Here is a 19128-nt window from a genome sequence, read left to right on the forward strand (position 1 = left end):
TTATTTCTCATGAATGTAAGGTTTTAAAGATCACAACATTAAGTGTGTTTGTGAAAATTAGTACTGTGTCCTTGATTTGGTTAGCTATGTCTAAAGGTGAAATAATTATGGAAGAACTCAACTTTACAAAATAAGTTACTGAGTATACTACAGATAGGTAAGAAATAGTGAGTAGTGACCTAAATCTGAAAGTTGTCTACCAATTACTTATAGTTGCAACATCTTTCATAAACTAGTTAAAAAGATATACCAACCAATGAACAGAAAAAGCAACCCAAGGAGAGAGTGTAATGGTTAATTTTATTTGTCCAATTGGTCAAAGAACCCAGATATTTGAATACTACTCAGATGTTGTCATGATGGTATTTCCTAGTGGAGATTAATATTTAGTTCTCTTTGCATTGCCTAAAGCAAGTTACTCTCGATAGTGTAGGCGGGCCTCATGCAGTAATTTGAAATTCTTAAAAAAAAAAAAAAATACCAAAGTCACCTGTCTAAAGTCTGCCTCCAGACTGTCTTCAGACTCAAGCTGCAGCATAAACTCTTCTCTGGTCTCTGGGCGTCTGGGAAACACTACAGATTTTGCACTTATCAGCTTCCACAACTGTGTGAGCCAATTCCTACAAAGACTCTTCTTCTACTCTCACCCTCCTTTCCTATATATATACACACATTCTGTTTTGTTTGGAGAACCTAACACAAATGATATCTTCCATTGTCCTTAGCTATGTGCATATGTTCATGTTTCATTTCATTTGCGAGTAATTCTTATATGTTGTTATATTAATCTCTAATTATTTACATATATTTTCTGTTGCAAATTAAAGTATAAAATTCCCTACAACTGAGGTAGTATATAATAGCACTTTAATATCTATGTTTATTCTATTTTTCAACTATACAAGTAGAATGCCAGTGTATGTAAAAAAAAAATCCTTTTGCTTTATATTTTGCTACTGACTTGTGAATAAATATGAAGCATCTGATACATTAAACCTCAAAAAGTATGTGTCTGAGTATGTGTTTCAGAAAAAAAAATCAAGTAATACCAATAGTATTTGCTTCTAATGAGTCTCAAAAGAACAAAAACTAAATGAAATGTTTGTGCTACATCTGTTCATGAGTGTGCTTAACTCTGTGTATCATGATTAGTATCATGTCATAATATTTTAGATTGTTTGAAGTTAAATGTAAAGAGAGAACAATGCCATTTCTATTTTAAGTATACTGCTGTTTTATACACAAAGTCAATATAGGTAAGTTTACTTTTACTGCCAGTTTATTTATTTATTAATTTATTTATTTATCTTTCAGTGGTGCACTGAAAACAATTCTTTTTCTTTTTAATTTTTTACTTTTTATAAACATATATTTTTATCTCCAGGGGTACAAGTCTGTGAATTGCCAGCTTTACACACATTATAGCACTCACCATAGCACATACCCTCCCCAATGTCCATAACCTCACCCCCCTCTCCCAACCCCCCTCCACCAGCAACCCTCAGTTTGTTTTGTGAGATTAAGAGTCACTTATGGTTTGTCTCCCTCCCAATCCCATCTTGTTTCATTTACTCTTCTCCTACCCCCTTAACCCCCCATGTTGCATCTCCTCTCCCTCATATCAGGGAGATCATATGATAGTTGTCTTTCTCCGATTGACTTATTTCGCTAAGCATGATACCCTCTAGTTCCATCCACGTCGTCGCAAATGGCAAGATTTCGTTTCTTTTGATGGCTGCATAGTATTCCATTGTGTATATATACCACATCTTCTTTATCCGTTCGTCTGTTGATGGACATCTAGGTTCTTTCCATAGTGTGGCTATTGTAGACATTGCTGTTATAAACATTCGGGTGCACGTGCCCCTTCGGATCACTACGTTTGTATCTTTAGGGTAAATACCCAACAGTGCAATTGCTGGGTCATAGGGTAGTTCTATTTTCAACATTTTGAGGAACCTCCATGCTGTTTTCCAGAGTGGTTGCACCAGCTTGCATTCCCACCAACAGTGTAGGAGGGTTCGCCTTTCTCCGCATCCTCGCCAGCATCTGTCATTTCCTGACTTGTTAATTTTAGCCATTCTGACTGGTGTGAGGTGATATCTCATTGTGGTTTTGATTTGCATTTCCCTCATGCCAAGTGATATGGAGCACTTTTTCATGTGTCTGTTGGCCATCTGGATGTCTTATTGCAGAAATGTCTGTTCATGTCTTCTGCCCATTTCTTGATTGGATTATTTGTTCTTTGGGTGTGAGTTTGCTAAGTTCTTTATAGATTTTGGACACTAGCCCTTTATCTGATAAGTTGTTTGCAAATATCTTCTCCCATTCTGTCAGTTGTCTTTTGGTTTGGTTAACTGTTTCCTTTGCTGTGCAAAAGCTTTTGATCTTGATGAAATCCCAATAGTTCATTTTTGCTCTTGCTTCCCTTGCCTTTGGTGATGTTCCTAGGAAGATGTTGCTGCGGCTGAGGTCGAAGAGGTTGCTGCCTGTGTTCTCCTCAAGGGTGTTGATGTATTCCTTTCTCACATTGAGGTCCTTCATCCATTTTGGTCTATTTTCGTGTGTGGTGTAAGGAAATGATCCAATTTCATTTTTCTGCATGTGGCTGTCCAATTCTCCCAACACCATTTGTTGGAGAGGCTGTCTTTTTTCCATTGGACATTCTTTCCTGCTTTGTTGAAGATTAGTTAACCATAGAGTTGAGGGTCTATTTCTGGGCTCCCTATTCTATTCCATTGATCTATGTGTCTGTTTTTGTGTACCATGCTGTCTTGATGATGACAGCTTTGTAATAGAGCTTGAAGTCTGGAATTGTAATGCCACCAACTTTGGCTTTCTTTTTCAATATTCCTTTGGCTATTCGAGGTCTTTTCTGGTTCCATATAAGTTTTAGGATTATTTGTTCCATTTCTTTGAAAAAAATGGATGATATTTTGATAGGAATTGCATTAAATGTGTAGATTGCTTTAGGTAGCATAGACATTTTCACAATATTTGTTCTTCCAATCCAGGAGCATGAAACATTTTTCCATTTCTGTGTGTCTTCCTCAATTTATTTCATGAGTACTTTATAGTTTTCTGTGTATAGATTCTTAGCCTCTTTGGGTAGGTTTATTCCTAGGTATCTTATAGTTTTGGGTGCAGTTGTAAATGGAATGGACTCCTTAATTTCTCTTTCTTCTGTCTTGTTGTTGGTGTAGAGAAATGCAACTGATTTCTGTGCATTGATTTTATATCCTGACACTTTACTGAATTCCTGTACAAGTTCTCGCAGTTTGGAGTGGAGTCTTTTGGGTTTTCCACATATAGTATCATATCATCTGCAAAGAGTGGTAGTTTGACCTCTTCTTTGCCAATTTGGATGCCTTTAATTTCTTTTTGTTGTCTGATTGAAGAGGCTAGGACTTCTAGTACTATATTGAATAGCAGTGGTGATAATGGACATCCTTGCCGTGTTCCTGACCTTAGCGGAAAAGCGTTCAGTTTTTCTCCATTGAGAATGATATTTGCGGTGGGTTTTCCATAGATGGCTTTGACAATATTGAGGTATGTGCCCTCTATCCCTACACTTTGAAGAGTTTTGATCAGGAAGGGATGCTGTACTTCGTCAAATGCTTTTTCAGCATCTATTGAGAGTATCATATGGTTCTTGTTCTTTCTTTTATTAATGTGTTGTATCACATTGATTGATTTGCGGATGTTGAACCAACCTTGCAGCCCTGGAATAAATCCCACTTGGTTGTGGTGAATAATCCTTTTAATGTACTGTGGATCCTATTGGTTAGTATTTTGGCGAGAATTTTCGCATCTGTGTTCATCAAGAATATTGGTCTGTAATTCTCTTTTTTGATGGTATCCTTGTCTGGTTTTGGGATCAAGGTGATGCTGGCCTCATAAAATGAGTTTGGAAGTTTTCCTTCCATTTCTATTTTTTGGAACAGTTTTAGGAGAATAGGAATTAGTTCTTCTTTAAATGTTTGATAGAATTCCCCCGGGAAGCTGTCTGGCCCTGGGCTTTTGTTTGTTTGGAGATTTTTGATGACTGTTTCAATCTCCTTACTGGTTATGGGTCTGTTCAGGTTTTCTATTTCTTCCTGGATCAGTTGTGGTAGTTTATATGTCTCTAGGAATGCATCCATTTCTTCCAGATTGTCAAATTTGTTGGCGTAGAGTTGCTCATAGAATGTTCTTATAATCGTCTGTATTTCTTTGGTGTTAGTTATGATCTCTCCTCTTTCATTTATGATTTTATATATTTGGGTCCTTTCTCTTTTCTTTTTGATAAGTCTGGCCAGGGGTTTATCAATCTTATTAATTCTTTCAAAGAACCAGCTCCTAGTTTCGTTGATTTGCTCTATTGTTTTTTTTTATTTATTTTTATTTTTATTTTTTTTGGTTTCTATTTCATTGATTTCTGCTCTGATCTTTATGATTTCTCTTCTCCTGCTGGGTTTAGGGTTTCTTTCTTCTTTCTCCAGCTCCTTTAGGTGTAGGGTTAGGTTGTGTTCTTGAGACCTTTCTTGTTTCTTGAGAAAGGCTTGTACCACTATATATTTTCCTCTCAGGACTGTCTTTGCTGTGTCCCACAGATTTTGAACCATTGTGTTTTCATTATCACTTGTTTCCATGAATTTTTTCAATTCTTCTTTAATTTCCTGGTTGACCCATTCATTCTTTAGAAGGATGCTGTTTAGTCTCCATGTATTTGGGTTCTTTCTAAATTTCCTCTTGTGATTGAGTTCTAGCTTCAGAGCTTTGTGGTCTGAAAATATGCAGGGAATGATCCCAATCTTTTGATACCGGTTGAGACCTGATTTATGACCCAGGATGTGATCTATTCTGGAGAATGTTCCATGTGCCCTAGAGAAGAATGTGTATTCTGTTGCTTTCGGATGAAATGTTCTGAATATATCTGTGAAGTCCATCTGGTCCAGTGTGTCATTTAAGACCTTTATTTCCTTGTTGATCTTTTGCTTGGATGATCTGTCCATTTCAGTGAGAGGAGTGTTAAAGTCCCCTACTATTATTTTATTATTGTTGATGTGTTTCTTTGATTTTATTATCAATTGGTTTATATAGTTGGCTGCTCCCACGTTTGGGGCATAGATATTTATAATTGTTAGATCTTCTTGTTGGACAGACCCTTTGAGTATGATATAGTGTTGTTCCTCATCTCTTATTATAGTCTTTGGCTTAAAATCTAATTGATCTGATAGAAGGATTGCCACTCCTGCTTTCTTCTGTTGTCCATTAGCATGGTAAATTGTTTTCCACCCCCTCACGTTAAATCTGGAGGTGTTTTCGGGTCTAAAATGAGTTTCTTGTAGGCAACATATAGATGGGTTTTGTTTTTTTTATCCATTCTGATACCCTGTGTCTTTTGATTGGGGCATTTAGCCCATTAACAAGCAGGGTAACTATTGAGAGATATGAATTTAGTGCCATTGTATTGCCTGTAAGGTGACTGTTACTGTATATTGTTTCTGTTCCTTTCTGATCTACTACTTTTAGGCTCTCTCTTTGCTTAGAGGACCCCTTTCAATAGTTCCTGTAGAGCTGGTTTAGTGTTTGCAAATTCTTTCAGTTTTTGTTTGTCCTGGAAGCTTTTTATCTCTCCTTCTATTTTCAATGATAGCAGAGCTGGATATAGTACTCTTGGCTGCATGTTTTTCTCATTTAGTGCTCTGAATATATCATGCCAGCTCTTTCTGGCCTGCCAGGTCTCCGTGGATAAGTCTGCCTCCAATCTAATATTTTTACCATTGTATGTTACAGACTTCTTCTCCCGGGCTGCTTTCAGGATTTTCTCTTTGTCACTAAGACTTGTAAATTTTACTATTAGGTGATGGGGTGTGGACCTATTATTATTGATTTTGAGGGGGTTCTCTGCACCTCCTGGTATTTGATGCTTGTTCCCTTTGCCATATTTGGGAAATTCTCTCCAATAATTCTCTCCAATATACCTTCTGCTCCCCTCTCTCTTTCTTCTTATTCTGGATTCCCAATTATTCTAATATTGTTTCATTATGGTGTTACTTATCTCTCGAATTCTCGTGGTCCAGTAGCTGTGTCTCTCCTTTGCTCAGCTTCTTTATTCTCTATCATCTGGTCTTCTATGTTGTTAATTCTTTCTTCTGCCTCATTTATCCTAGCAGTGAGAGCCTCCATTTTTGATTGCACCTCATTAATAGCTTTTTTGATTTCAACTTGGTTAGATTTTAGTTCTTTTGTTTCTCCAGAAAGGGCTTGTATATCTCCCGAGAGGGTTTCTCTAATATCTTCCATGCCTTTTTCAAGCCTGGCTAGAACCTTGAGAATCATTATTCTGAACTCTAGATCGGACATATTACCCTAGCCTTTGGTACTGCCTCTTGTTCTTTTTTTTTGTGGTGAATTTTCCGCCTTGTCATTTTGTCCAGATAAGAGTATATGAAGGAGCAAGTAAAATACTAAAAGGGTGGCAAAGACCCCAGGAAAATATGCTTTAACCAAATCAGAAGAGATCCCAAATTGTGGGGGGGAGAACGGGGATAAAAAGAGGTTCAGAAAAAAATAAAAGTAACAATTAAAAAAAGAAAATGAATAAAGAAAAAATATAAAAAAGGAAAAAATATATATATATTAGATAAACTAGTTAAAAAATGTTAAAATAGAAAAGGGTAAAAGTTAGAATAAAATTAGCAGAAGGAGAAAAAAATTTGAAAAAGAAAAAAAATTAAATTAACTACAAGACTAAAGAATCATGGGGAGAAAGCCATGAGTTCTGTGCTTTGCTTTCTCCTCCTCTGGAATTCCGCTGCTCTCCTTGGTATTGAAACTGCACTCCTTGGTAGGTGAACTTGGTCCTGGCTGGATTTCTTGTTGATTTCTGGGGGAGGGGCCTGTTGTAGTGATTCTCAAGTTTCTTTGCCCCAGGCGGAATTGTACCACCTTTACCAGGGGCCAGGCTGAGTAATCAGCTCGGGTTTGCTTTCAGGAGCTTTTGTTCCCTGAATGCTTTCTGTAGAGTTCCAGAGGACGGGAATGGAGATGGCGGCCTCCCAGTCTCTGGCCCAGAGGAGCTGTGAGCTCGGGGCCCCACTCCTCAGTGAGCCCTCAGGGAATAGTGCCCAATTACTCCCGTCTCCCTGGCCTCCGCCCGTGCTCCGAGCTCATCGAGCCTGCCGTCGGTTCAAAGTAACCCTGAGCTGAGAAGTCACTCCTTGGCTCTCTCTCTGTAGCAGGCTTCCCCGTTCTAATACTGCAAGCTCTGGGACACTCAGATACCCCTGATCCTTCTGTGACCCTGCGGGACCTGAGGCCATGCTGACCCCGCGTGGGCTTCACCCGGTTTAGCCTCTGGAGTGATGTCCCTCAGTGGAACAGACTTTTAAAAGTCCTGATTTTGTGCTCTGTTGCTCCACCGCTTGCCGGGAGCCGGCCCCTCCCCCCGCGGTCTATCTTCCCTTTGCTTTGGATTCACTTCTCTGCCAGTCCTACCTTTCAGAAAGTGTTCTTCTTCTCTTCAATCTCTAGAATTGCTGTTTCTAGAATTGCTGTTCTTCTTCTCTTCAATCTCCCATTGGATTTGTAGGTGTTTGCAATGTTTAGATAAGCTATCGAGCTGATCTCCTGCTACCTGATGTGGTCTCAGCCTGCTACTTCTCCGCCATCTTGACTCCTCCTGCCAGTTTATTTTTAATGAGAATATTTCATTGGCAGCCACAGTAGGATAGTCTGATTGTCTTCAAATTAGGGAAAGAAACTGTACTTCATAATTTACTTTTGCCTCTCTACTTCAGAGAATATCCTTTATTTCTTAGAAGTATAGTTTCCTATAAATGATATAAAAATATAAATAATGATCTTCATCCTTCCTTAAATTTCTGAGACAAAGGCTAATTGAAAATTTGTGTTCACCCATTTTATTTTCATGGGAATTATTTAAGAAGAAAGAGAAACAGAAGTTTCTCTTTCTTAATGTGCAAATTCACAATCAAATTGACACAATCAAATCAATTGATCAAATATAGGCATAAAATATAGAAGTATAAAATATAGACCCAAATCCACTGGACACATGCAACTAATATATAGACTCTGCACATATTTTGAATGATTTCAGTTAACACTACTCTTCTGTCCACAGGCACATGTAATGGCAATGCAGGCATCTAGAGACTTAGCTGTCCTCCTCTTCTTCTTTTTTTGTCTCTAGGCTTTTCAACTTTTATGTTTTTTCTTTGACTCCACTAAGCTTCTCTTGAGTTTTCTAGGTTTGACAAAGTTGTCCTCTGGCATGTTTTTGCCAGCTGTCATGGCTCATAGTGCAATTTAAGCCTCTGTTGCACACTATTGTAAATCCAGGTAATGAAAGCCACAAACTTCTCACAAGCATTATAAAGCTGAAATCTGTCGAGATAAATATTGTGTAGTCAGCAAGGAGGGGATGGCTTAGATGGCTTAAACAGTTAACCTGATATTTCACTTGAGAAGGCTTTAGATGTTCCTTCAAAATATGGTGTATTCATATGTTGTTATGTAAAATCTGCAGATCACTTTCATGTTCTTAACAAGAAATAGTTTAAGTTTTTAAAAACATGTTTGTGTTTTGGAGAAAAAAAGGATGAATTATTTCCTAAGTTCACTATTTAAAAACATGGTATGATTTTCTGGGTAAGTTTTTCTTTTAATGTGTTTACTATTTTATTATAATATTAATACCTATTGCTTAAATAAAATACATTTGCATGCTAAAGTACACACATGAGGAATATTACACAATTTTCAAAGTTATTTAGTGATATTTTATGTTCCTTTAATATTCTTTTATTTTTACATTGAACACTACATGTAAATTTGCAACTTCTTATATTTCAGAAAAATTTGTCATAAACATTTTCATGTTAATCATATTAACATAACTAGCTAACTAAAATCTAACATAAAGTTACCATGTAGCTTTCTGGCTATTACTAATAGTGTTCATAGTGTTCTTTAATTCCAACTAATATAACAACTGTACAAATAAGCTCTAACATGACCACTTCTTATGGTTTAAACTATTTCCTATCTGGTGTATATAATCCCATTTAATTCTAACGATTGTCTAGTCATATTATTATATATTATATACATTAAATACTATACAAATAATTATATAAATACAATAACCATTATATTCTTATGTTTTCTCTATATTATAGTCAATGAAGCCAAAGGTTAGAGGAGTAAAATAAAATGGTTGAGATAACACAGCCAATAAGGGAAAGAGCTGGCACTTGAATACATTCTTGAAAGCATCTTTAGAATTAGTTCTTATAATAGCCTATCATATGCACCACTATGTAATAGGAAAATGAAGACTGATTCTTAGTTACAGCACACAGGCTAGGAAAAAATTCTTCTTTCACTCTAACCTATTCCTTTAGTATATACTGAGAACACTGTAAAACCAGAACATTGATCACTAAGAAAAGAAAGTACAGCTGATTATAAAAGAATAAAGAGACAAACTTTGGTCATTCCCTTTGAGCACACACACACACACACACAACTAAAAAATTATGTTTTTTGCCAAGGTATAAGCAAAAACTCAGAAATGAGAATGCTGTAAGAATTATATTCTCTCTTATCAGGCAGTAAAACACTCAAGATCAAGAGTAGACCAGAAGAAATGTTGTTGACATAGACATGCTTTTTATCATGTCTTATTTTTTTTAAGGAAGGAAGTAATGAAAACTGGTTTGGAACCCATAAAATCCTTTAGAATTTTTCTATATAAATATTTACATAATGATCGAGACCCATATTCTACATGTGTGAATCTTTTGATATACCTCTGTGTGTGTGTGTGTGTGTGTGTGTGTGTTTAAATAGTAATAAACAAGAACTAATTATTCTGTTTATTTTTGTAGGGAGATTGGGAATAAAAGAAAGAACCTGTCATTAGAGTCTAAATTGTGGTACTCTCATCTACAAAAAATCTATCAATTTATTATGAGAAAGAATAAGGAAGAACTTAATGAAGTCAGATTGAGTAACTCTGGGGGCGTGGAGATGGGGAGGAAAAGCTAATATAGCAAACTCTTGCTCTTTACTGTAGAGGTAAATAACATTAACCTACATATTTGTTTAATTTCTCAAGAGAAACAAGAATGAAATATAAACTACTTAATTTTATATAAAACTTAGAAAAAGGGGAATACAGAAAAGCAGGTATATTTATATGATTTTGACACTGAACCATATTTCTTTTACATTTCCAAAGGTGATATTCACCCACGAAAATAGGGAAATACCTTAAAGGTAGGAAAAATAGGGGTGCCTGGGTGGCATCATAGGTTGAATGACTAACTCTTTGTTTCAGCTTTTGTCCTATCTCAGGGTTGTGAGATCCAGCCCTGTGTCAGGCTCCCTGCTCAGTGGGGAGTCTGTTTGAGATTTTCTCTCCCCAACCCTCTGTCCCTCTTACCCCCGTAGTGCTTAGGTGCTTTCTCTTTCAAATAAATAAATAACTCTTAGGGGAAAAAAAGTAGGAAAAATAGATGCAAAATTAAACACAAACTTAGAAAGTTGGGGCACCTGGGTGGCTCAGTGGGTTAAGGCCTCTGCCTTTGCCTCAGGTCATGATCCCAGAGTCCTGGGATCGAGCCCAGCATCAGGCTCTTGCTCAGCAGGGAGCCTGCTTCCTCCTCTCTCTCTGCCTGCCTCTCTGCCTACTTGTGATCTCTGTCTGTCAAATAAATAAATAAAATCTTAAAAAAAAAGTAAATCCAACTCTACATTAAATTGACAACACAGCTGTAAAGCATAAATAATATTTCAAGTAACTTTAACACAGTTCTCTATATAGATTTAAATATATCTATTTATATATGTAAACAAAATGAACTATATACTTTTGGTACATTTTTAGTAAAAATGCACAATAGGTTTGTTGTTGGTAATAATGTTGACAATGTATTTAAAACTACATTAAAGTACATTCTTTTAAACTACAGTAAATATATTATAAGTGAATTTAAAATTATCCCATAATGTATGTTATAAAAAAGTATGTAAATATACTGCAATTATTTGGAACTAGTATTTATAAAATAAAAGTATTAAATAAAATATCTTTTATAGCACAAAAGTACTAAATAAAATAAATAAAAACCTTATGGTTAAATTCGAATTAGAAATAAGAATGTAAGTTGTAATTTAAAGTGTATATATTCCCTGGTTTTTCACTACTAAAATAATCTAGAAACAGTGACCTCCCAGGAGTAATGTGTACATCTACACCCAGCTCTTGATTCTAAAAACCATTCTCCAGTATAATGAAGAGGTGAGACTCGAAGAAATAGCTATTTCCAAGTCTGAGAACAGGGAAAATAGAGAGAATGAAAAATGCACACAAAGAACTGATCAAATATGAATGTATTCATATCAAAAGGACACAGGAATGGGATTGGCAGTTTGTGTGGAAAATTTTATATATATATATATATATATATATATATATATAATATATAAGATATATATATCTCTCTTATATATATAAGATATATATATCTCTTATATATATATATACTTATATATTTATATATATACACATTTTACTGTTTTCTTAATTTTTTCCTGTGTTCTAACACTCATTGTTTTTTCAAAGCTATATATCTTAAAAACTTGATTAGTTCTTCCAACATAAATAATATGACACCCACTTTAATTTTGGCATGTATACTTAGTTGATCTTTCCATTCTGTTTATTTTTAAACTTTTTCATCATTTTGTTTTAAAATGCTGTTGTGCAAAAATATATATAACCTTAGAGAGGAGACAGTAAGATTCTAATGCAAAGGTAGTGTGCTTTAATCAGTAGGCTTAAACCTACTAGTGTGCTTTAATCAGTAGGCTTAAACCATTTATATGCATACTGATTTTTGATGAATTTGAAAACATTTATTTTTGTTTTATATTGTCCTATTTGTCATTATTTTATTTGCTTGTTTTATACATTCCATTTCCTACATTTTGGTGATTTTAGTTTTCATTGGTTCATTTTGTTAAGATATTTAAACCTACATTTCTACTTTAAAATTTTCTTATTAATTTTAGGTACATATTTGACAGGTAATATTAATCAAATTTTTAAATTAAAGTTGAAGTTTCTTTGATCAATTTTACTTTCTGCAAAGACATTAGTACCTATTTAGTTTTATCTCCTTTTTTAATCCTCTTCTATAAACAAACACACACATACATACACAAACATACATACACACACACATAAACACAGTATAATACAAAACCTTGTTATGTTTTAATCTAGGTTGTAGTTTAATTTTTAACCAAAACATTTTTAAAAAACAATTAGTAATTAGACATATTGCAGACATATTTGTGGTAGGAAATTCTTGAATAGTATTATTCAAATGCCAGTAAGCTAATTAAATAATTTACAGAAATACAGTATATCCAGGATGAAATATTAAAAAAAATTATTTACTTTAGGAGGGGATAGGGAGAGAGAGAATATCAGCAGATTTCCTGCTGAGAGTGAAGCCTGACATGAGGCTGGATCCACAAACCTGAGATCATGACCTGAGCTACAATCAAGAGTCCCATACCCCTTAACCAAATAAGCCACCCAAGCACCCCAAGAAGAATATTTTATCATTAATAGTGATTTATCCACATCAGAACATATTTGAAATACTCAAAATATATTGTAAAGTGAAAAAATGAATTCATATGAAGATGTGTATTTTAAGATACCATTTTATTCAAACTCTATCAATAGTTATGTCTAGAGAGATGCCTCAATAGATAAATAGGAATATGTATATACACATATGTGTATATATATATATATATATATGACACACTTATCTTTTCTGAAAATAGGCACCATTATTTTATAAACACACTTACCTTTATTGAGGGGAACTGGTACAACATATTACATGTGCATTTGTAATGTTGAAATTTTGCCATGTTTATGTCATATGTAAATAAAGGGTATTCAAAATGTCTAACATAAAGTGACAATTTTAAAAGAAGTTCTTACAAGTCAGTGGTTATATGTTACATGGGCATCTGAGAAAAGTTATTTAAAAAATTAATTCATTGATAAAGAAAAACATATGTCCCTAAAATAAGAAGAGTTGAATCTTCACAATCAGTGAAATGTGACTTGCCTATAATTTTGTCATCTCAATTTTTGCAAAACATTTAAAAATAATCTGGTAGAGAATATGAGAAAAATGTTACTAAGATGAAAATTGGTGCTTAATAGCAACACCTATATCAACATTTAGTTGGTAGGAGACAATTAATCATTGGTGTAGAGCTTTAGCAAATTTATGTGCATTCTAAGAATTTGTTTAATGATATTCTGTCATCCATCATGAGAAATTTATTACTTCTGTTTTTATTTTCCTTCAATTCAATATTAAGAAATATGTTGATTGAATTTCTAAGGATCATGTCTTTGAGTCAGTATTTTTGATCCAGAGACGATGTCCCCAGTTAGAGCCCAAAGGGGTCATTGAGAGTAACTGGAATGAAATTCTTGATAGCTTTGATGACATGAACCTCTCTGAGTCCCTTCTCAGTGGTATCTGTGCCTATGGTTCTGGAAGCCTTCTGCCATCCAGCAGTGAGCCATTCTTCCTTGTATCAAAGGTTATGATGTGATCACTCAAGCCCAATCTAGGACTGTGAAAAAAGCCACTTTTCCATGATGATTCTGTAACAGATTGAATTGGATCTAAGGGCTACACAGGCCTTGGTCCTAGCACCCAATAGAGAGTTGGCTCAGGAGATACAAAAGGTAATCATGGCCTTAGAGAATTACATGGGTGTCTCTTGCCATGTCTACCTTGGGGGGACCAATGTACTTGCTGAGGTGCAGAAGCTCAACCCCATTCATATTCTGGTCAAAAAAGAGGAGTTGACCCTGGGGGAGGTTATCTACCAGTCCTATATCAGTGTGGAATGAGAGGAGTGGAAGCTGAATACACTGTGTGACTTGTATGAAACTCTGATCATCACTCAGGCAGTCATATTCTTCAACAACCGAGGGAAGGTTGATTGGCTCACTGAGAAGATGCACACCTGCGACTTCACCATATCCACCATGTACAGAGATACAGACCAAATGGAACAAGATGTTATCATGAGGGAATTCTGCTCTGGCTCTAGCAGAGTATTGATGGCACATTGACTGCCAGAGTCATTGATGTACAGCAGGTTTCTTTTGTCATCAACTATGACCTTCCCACGAACAGGAAAACTATATCCACAGAATCAGTCATTGGACAGATATGGCTATAAGGGTGTTGCTATTAACATGGTGGCAGAAGACGACAGGAAGATTCTTCAAGACGTTGAGACCTTCTACAACATCTTTTTTGAGGAGATTCTTGTCAGTGTTGCTGATTTCCTTTGAGGGGTTGTCTTGGTACCTAGCCCTACCCAGGGTTCAGTCTGTGGAAGGCTGAAGAAGAGCAGGAGAGGGGAGGGAAGGGAGCCAAGGGATGGATATCTTATTATTTTTGTTTTTCTTTTTCTTTGAATAAATGTCACATTTTGAGGCAAAAAAAAAAAAGAGTTATTGTCATTTTTTATTATGTAGGCTATAATTATCAATATAAACAGCAACATTTTTAATATATTTTATAAATTAAAAGAAAACAGCACAGTTGGCATCAAAAAACAGTATTGGTTGAAGTTTATCTATTGCATATATTACAAATAATTTCAGAATGACCTCATGGAATTTGTTCCTTTTTTTTTTTTTCCACTTTCATGGGTGTGAGTTTGCAAAATCTATTTTATTTTTTTTAAAGATTTATTTATTTAAGAGAGTGAGGAAGTGAGCATGAGTAGGAGGGGCAGAAGGAGAGGTGAGAGAATGCAAACAGACTTTGCACTGAGCATCAAGCCCCACATGGGGCTTCATCTTACAACACTGAGATCATGACCTAAGCCAAAACCAAGAGTCAGATGCTTAACCAACTGTACCACCCAGGTGCCCCAACAAAATCTATTTTAAAAAGAAACTCATATTAGTTTTCATTTGTCCAGAATGATGGATGCAGTTTATCATTTACAGTCATTTTCTATTTTTTACTGAAGTATAATGACATGTAGTATCCTATTAGTTTATGTCAATAGTGCATCATAGTAAGTCAATATTTTTATCCATGATGAAATGATCTCCATAAGTCTAGTTTCCACCTGTCACCATACAGTTATTACACTATCATTGACTGTATCCCCTATGCTATATATTATATCCCTATGATTTATTTATTTTAAAACTGGAAGTTCGTAGTCTTAATCCTCTTTACCTATTTACCCATCCCCTAACTTTGGTAAGCACCAGTTTCCTATATCTATGAGTCTGTTTCTGTCTTGTTTATTTTTAAACTCCACATACAACTGAAATCATATGGTATTTGTCTTTCTCTATCTGACTTATTTCACTTAGCATAAATATTCTCTATATCTATCCATGTTGTCTCAAATGTCAGAATCTTTTTTTTTATACAGCTAACTAATACTTTATTCTATGCACAAGCACACACACACACACACACACACACACATGTTGCTTATCCATTTGTCTACTGATAAACATTTAGGTTACTTTCATGTCTTGGGTATTGTAAATAATGCTGCTATGAACACAAGGGTGCATATGCCTTTTTGGATTGGTGTTTTTATTTCCTTTTTATAAGTGCTCAGAAGTGTAATTGCTGGATTGTGTGTTAGCTTTATTTTAAATTTTTTGAGAAACTTCCATACTATTTTCCATAGTAGCTGAGTCAATTTACACTGCTACAAATAGCATATGAGGTTTTTCTTTTCTCCACATTTTTGCCAGCACTTACTTTTTGTCATTTTGATAATAGTCAATCTGAGAGGGGAGAGGTGGTATCTCGCTGTAATTTTGATTTGCATTTCCTTGATTATTAGTGCTATTGAGAATTTTTTCATGTTCTGTTGATCATCTGTATGGTTTCTTTGAAAAAGTATCTATTCAAATTTTCTCCCCATTTTTTTAATCAGGTTGTTTGTTTTTTGATATGAAGCTGTGCAAGTTCTTTATATATTTTGGATATTAACCCCTTAATGGATGTATGGTTTGCAAATATCTTCTCCGATTCAATAGTTTGTCTTTTCATTTTGTTGTTTCCTTCTCTGTACAAAAGCTTTGTAGTTTGATGTAATATAATTTTTTTATGTTAATTTTTGTTCAATAGTTAAATACTAGGTCCAAAAAGTAGTGCTCACATGGGTGTTAAAAAGTTTACTGCCTGTGTTTTCTTCTAAGAGTTTTATGGTTTCAGATCTTACATTCCAGTCTTTAATCCATTTTGAATTTATGTTTTAAAGTTATAAAATAGTGGTCTAGTTTGATTCTTTGCACATAGCTTTCCAGTTTTGCCAGTACTATTTATAGAAGAGACTATCTTTACCCCACTAAATATTCTTGTATCCTTTGTCATAGATTAATTGGTCATGTACATGAGGGTTTATTTCCAGGCTCTTTATTCCATTGGTTTATGTGTCTGTTTTTGTGCCAGTCCCACACTGCTTCGATTTCTATAGCTTTGAAGCAGCTTGAATTCAGAGAGCACTATACATATAGTTTTTTTTTTCCCCCCAAAATTGCTTTAGCTATTTGGTATCTTTTCTGGTTCCACACACATTTTAGGATACTTTTGCCTTGTTCTGTAAAAAATGCCATTGGTATTTTGATGCTAATTGTATTGAATCTGTAGATTGCTTTCAGAAGTATACACATTTTAATATTATTTCTTCCAATGCATGAGCACAATGTATCTTTCCATTTATTTGTGTAGTCAACATCTCTCATCAAGATTATCTAATTTTCAGCATACAGGTATACCTCATATTATTGTATTTTTCTTTAGTGCACTTCAGAGATACTGTATTTAGTACAATTGAAGGTTTGTGGCAATCCTACATTAAGCAGGTCTAGTGGTGCCATTTTTCCAGCAGTATTTGCTCACTTTGTGTCTCTATGTCATACTTTGGTAATTCTCACAACTTATCAAAAAATTTTAATATGATTACCTTTGTTATGGTGATCCATGATTAGTAATTACCACTCCCTGAAAGGTCAAATTATGGTTAGCATTTCTGGACAACAAAGTATTTTTAATTAAGGTATATGCATTGTTTTTTTAGACATAAAGCTATTGCACACTTAATAGCTTACAGCATAGTGTAAACATAACTTTTTCATGCAGTGGGAAAGCAAATTGTTTATTTTATTCACTTTATTTCAATACCCATTTAATCACAGTGGTTTAGAATTAAACCCTCAGTATCTCTGGGGTATATCTGTAGAGGTGTTCTACCTCCTTGGCTAATTTTTTTCCAAGGTATTGAATTCTTTTTGATGAAATTGTAAATGGGATTGTTTTCAAAATTTTTCTTGCTGGTAGCTCATTGTTAGGATATAGAAATGCAGCCAATTTCTGCATGTTAATTTTGTATGCTGCCAGTCGAATGAATTCAATTATTAGTCCTAACAGTTTTTTGATAGAATCTTTGATTTTATATATATATATATACAATGTTATATATATATAATACATATATAAATATAATGTATATTATATATAAATATATATATAAATATAATGTATATTATATATACATATATATATTTTTATATATGTATATATAATGTATATTATATATACATATAAATACAATGTATATATATATATAATACAATGTTATATCCAAAATGTGAGAGTTTTATTTCTTACTTTCTAATTTGGATGTCTTTTACATTTTTGCTGTGCCTAGGACTTCCCATTGTATGTTGAATACAAATGGCAAGTCTGGGCATCCTTGTCTTCTTCACGATCTTAGAGGAAAACTGTTTAGTTTTTTACCATTAAATATGATGGTCTCTGTGGGTTTTTCATTCATAGCCTTTATTATATTGAGGTATGTTCGTTCTCTACCCACTTTGTTGATGGTTTTTATCATAAATGCATGTTGAATCTTGTCAAATGTTTTTTTCTGTACCTAATGAGATCATCATGTGATTTTTTATCATCCAGTCTAGTATTGAAAGGTCTTCACAGTATGCTGTGCCAGGGTCACATTGGTAGGTTGGCTCTAGCTGATGTGAAGTAGGAGCCCCTGGCTTGCTGAGGCAGCCCTCAAAGCCTGGCTAGAGTACCTGGACCCTGCTCCTATCTAAATTATTAAGGTGAAAGGGAAACATTAAAAAAAAAAAAAGATGCTTGCTGGAGCCTTTGACCCTGGAGAGAGTTCCAGCTGTTCCCTACCTGTTTGGCAGACACTCTAGAATTAGTAAAATGATTTCCTTTATTTATGGTCCAGTTGCCCTTTAAACCACTTTTTTTCCCCCTCCTGTGACTGAGTGTGGGCAAGTCTGCACACAGGCCCCTCAGTGATATCCTTCCCTACTGCAGGTCATAACATTGGGGGTGGAGATGCCATCACTACCATGTCTTCATCTCTCCTATCTTTTTCTGTGTGTACCCTCTGTTGCTGGTTATGCAAAAACTGTTTAGTCAACATCGGCTCTTCTTCAGGAGAAATTCCTCTGTCTGTGGGTATAGATTTAGTGTGTCTGTGGAGGAATTGAGTTCAGAGTTTTCTTATGCTACCATCTTGGACAGCCTCCTACCCACAGTCATTTTCTATTGACAATTTCAATGGGCATTAAGCAACTAAACTTAGTCTAAACTTAATCACAAAGTAGGGAGCTTCACTTATGCTTTGATATTAGTTATGTTAAACGTAAGTATGTCTTTGTCGACCCCTGTAAATTTATATTAAGAAATAATACATCTCAGTAACTATATATGTTCTCCATTTACTATAAAACATTTACATATGTTATGACTCATTATGCTGCCAGTCATCATATGTTATAGAAAAATAAAACATTTTATTATCACCAATAGGTATGGAAGGTATTTTATATAATATTTCAAATGAATATTTTCAACAACTTAAAAAATATTTATTTAACAAATTATTCTATTAAGGAGTCGGGCAAATTTCAGTTACAAACATTAAACAAATATTAAATATTAATAATTATAAAAATTACTATAAAATAAACTTAACCAG

The 19128-nt window shown here is 34.6% G+C and overlaps 1 pseudogene; it reads left to right on the forward strand.

Annotated features, from left to right (window-relative positions):
• Nucleotides 1–13810: 13810 nt before the first annotated feature.
• Nucleotides 13811–14422, forward strand: LOC116882051 (annotated as a pseudogene).
• The last annotated feature ends 4706 nt before the right edge of the window (nt 14423–19128 follow it).

The sequence above is a fragment of the Lontra canadensis genome, unplaced genomic scaffold, assembly GCF_010015895.1.
Source record: "Lontra canadensis isolate GAN:19392208 unplaced genomic scaffold, GSC_riverotter_1.0 scaffold80, whole genome shotgun sequence".
In the NCBI taxonomy this organism is placed as follows: domain Eukaryota; kingdom Metazoa; phylum Chordata; class Mammalia; order Carnivora; family Mustelidae; genus Lontra; species Lontra canadensis.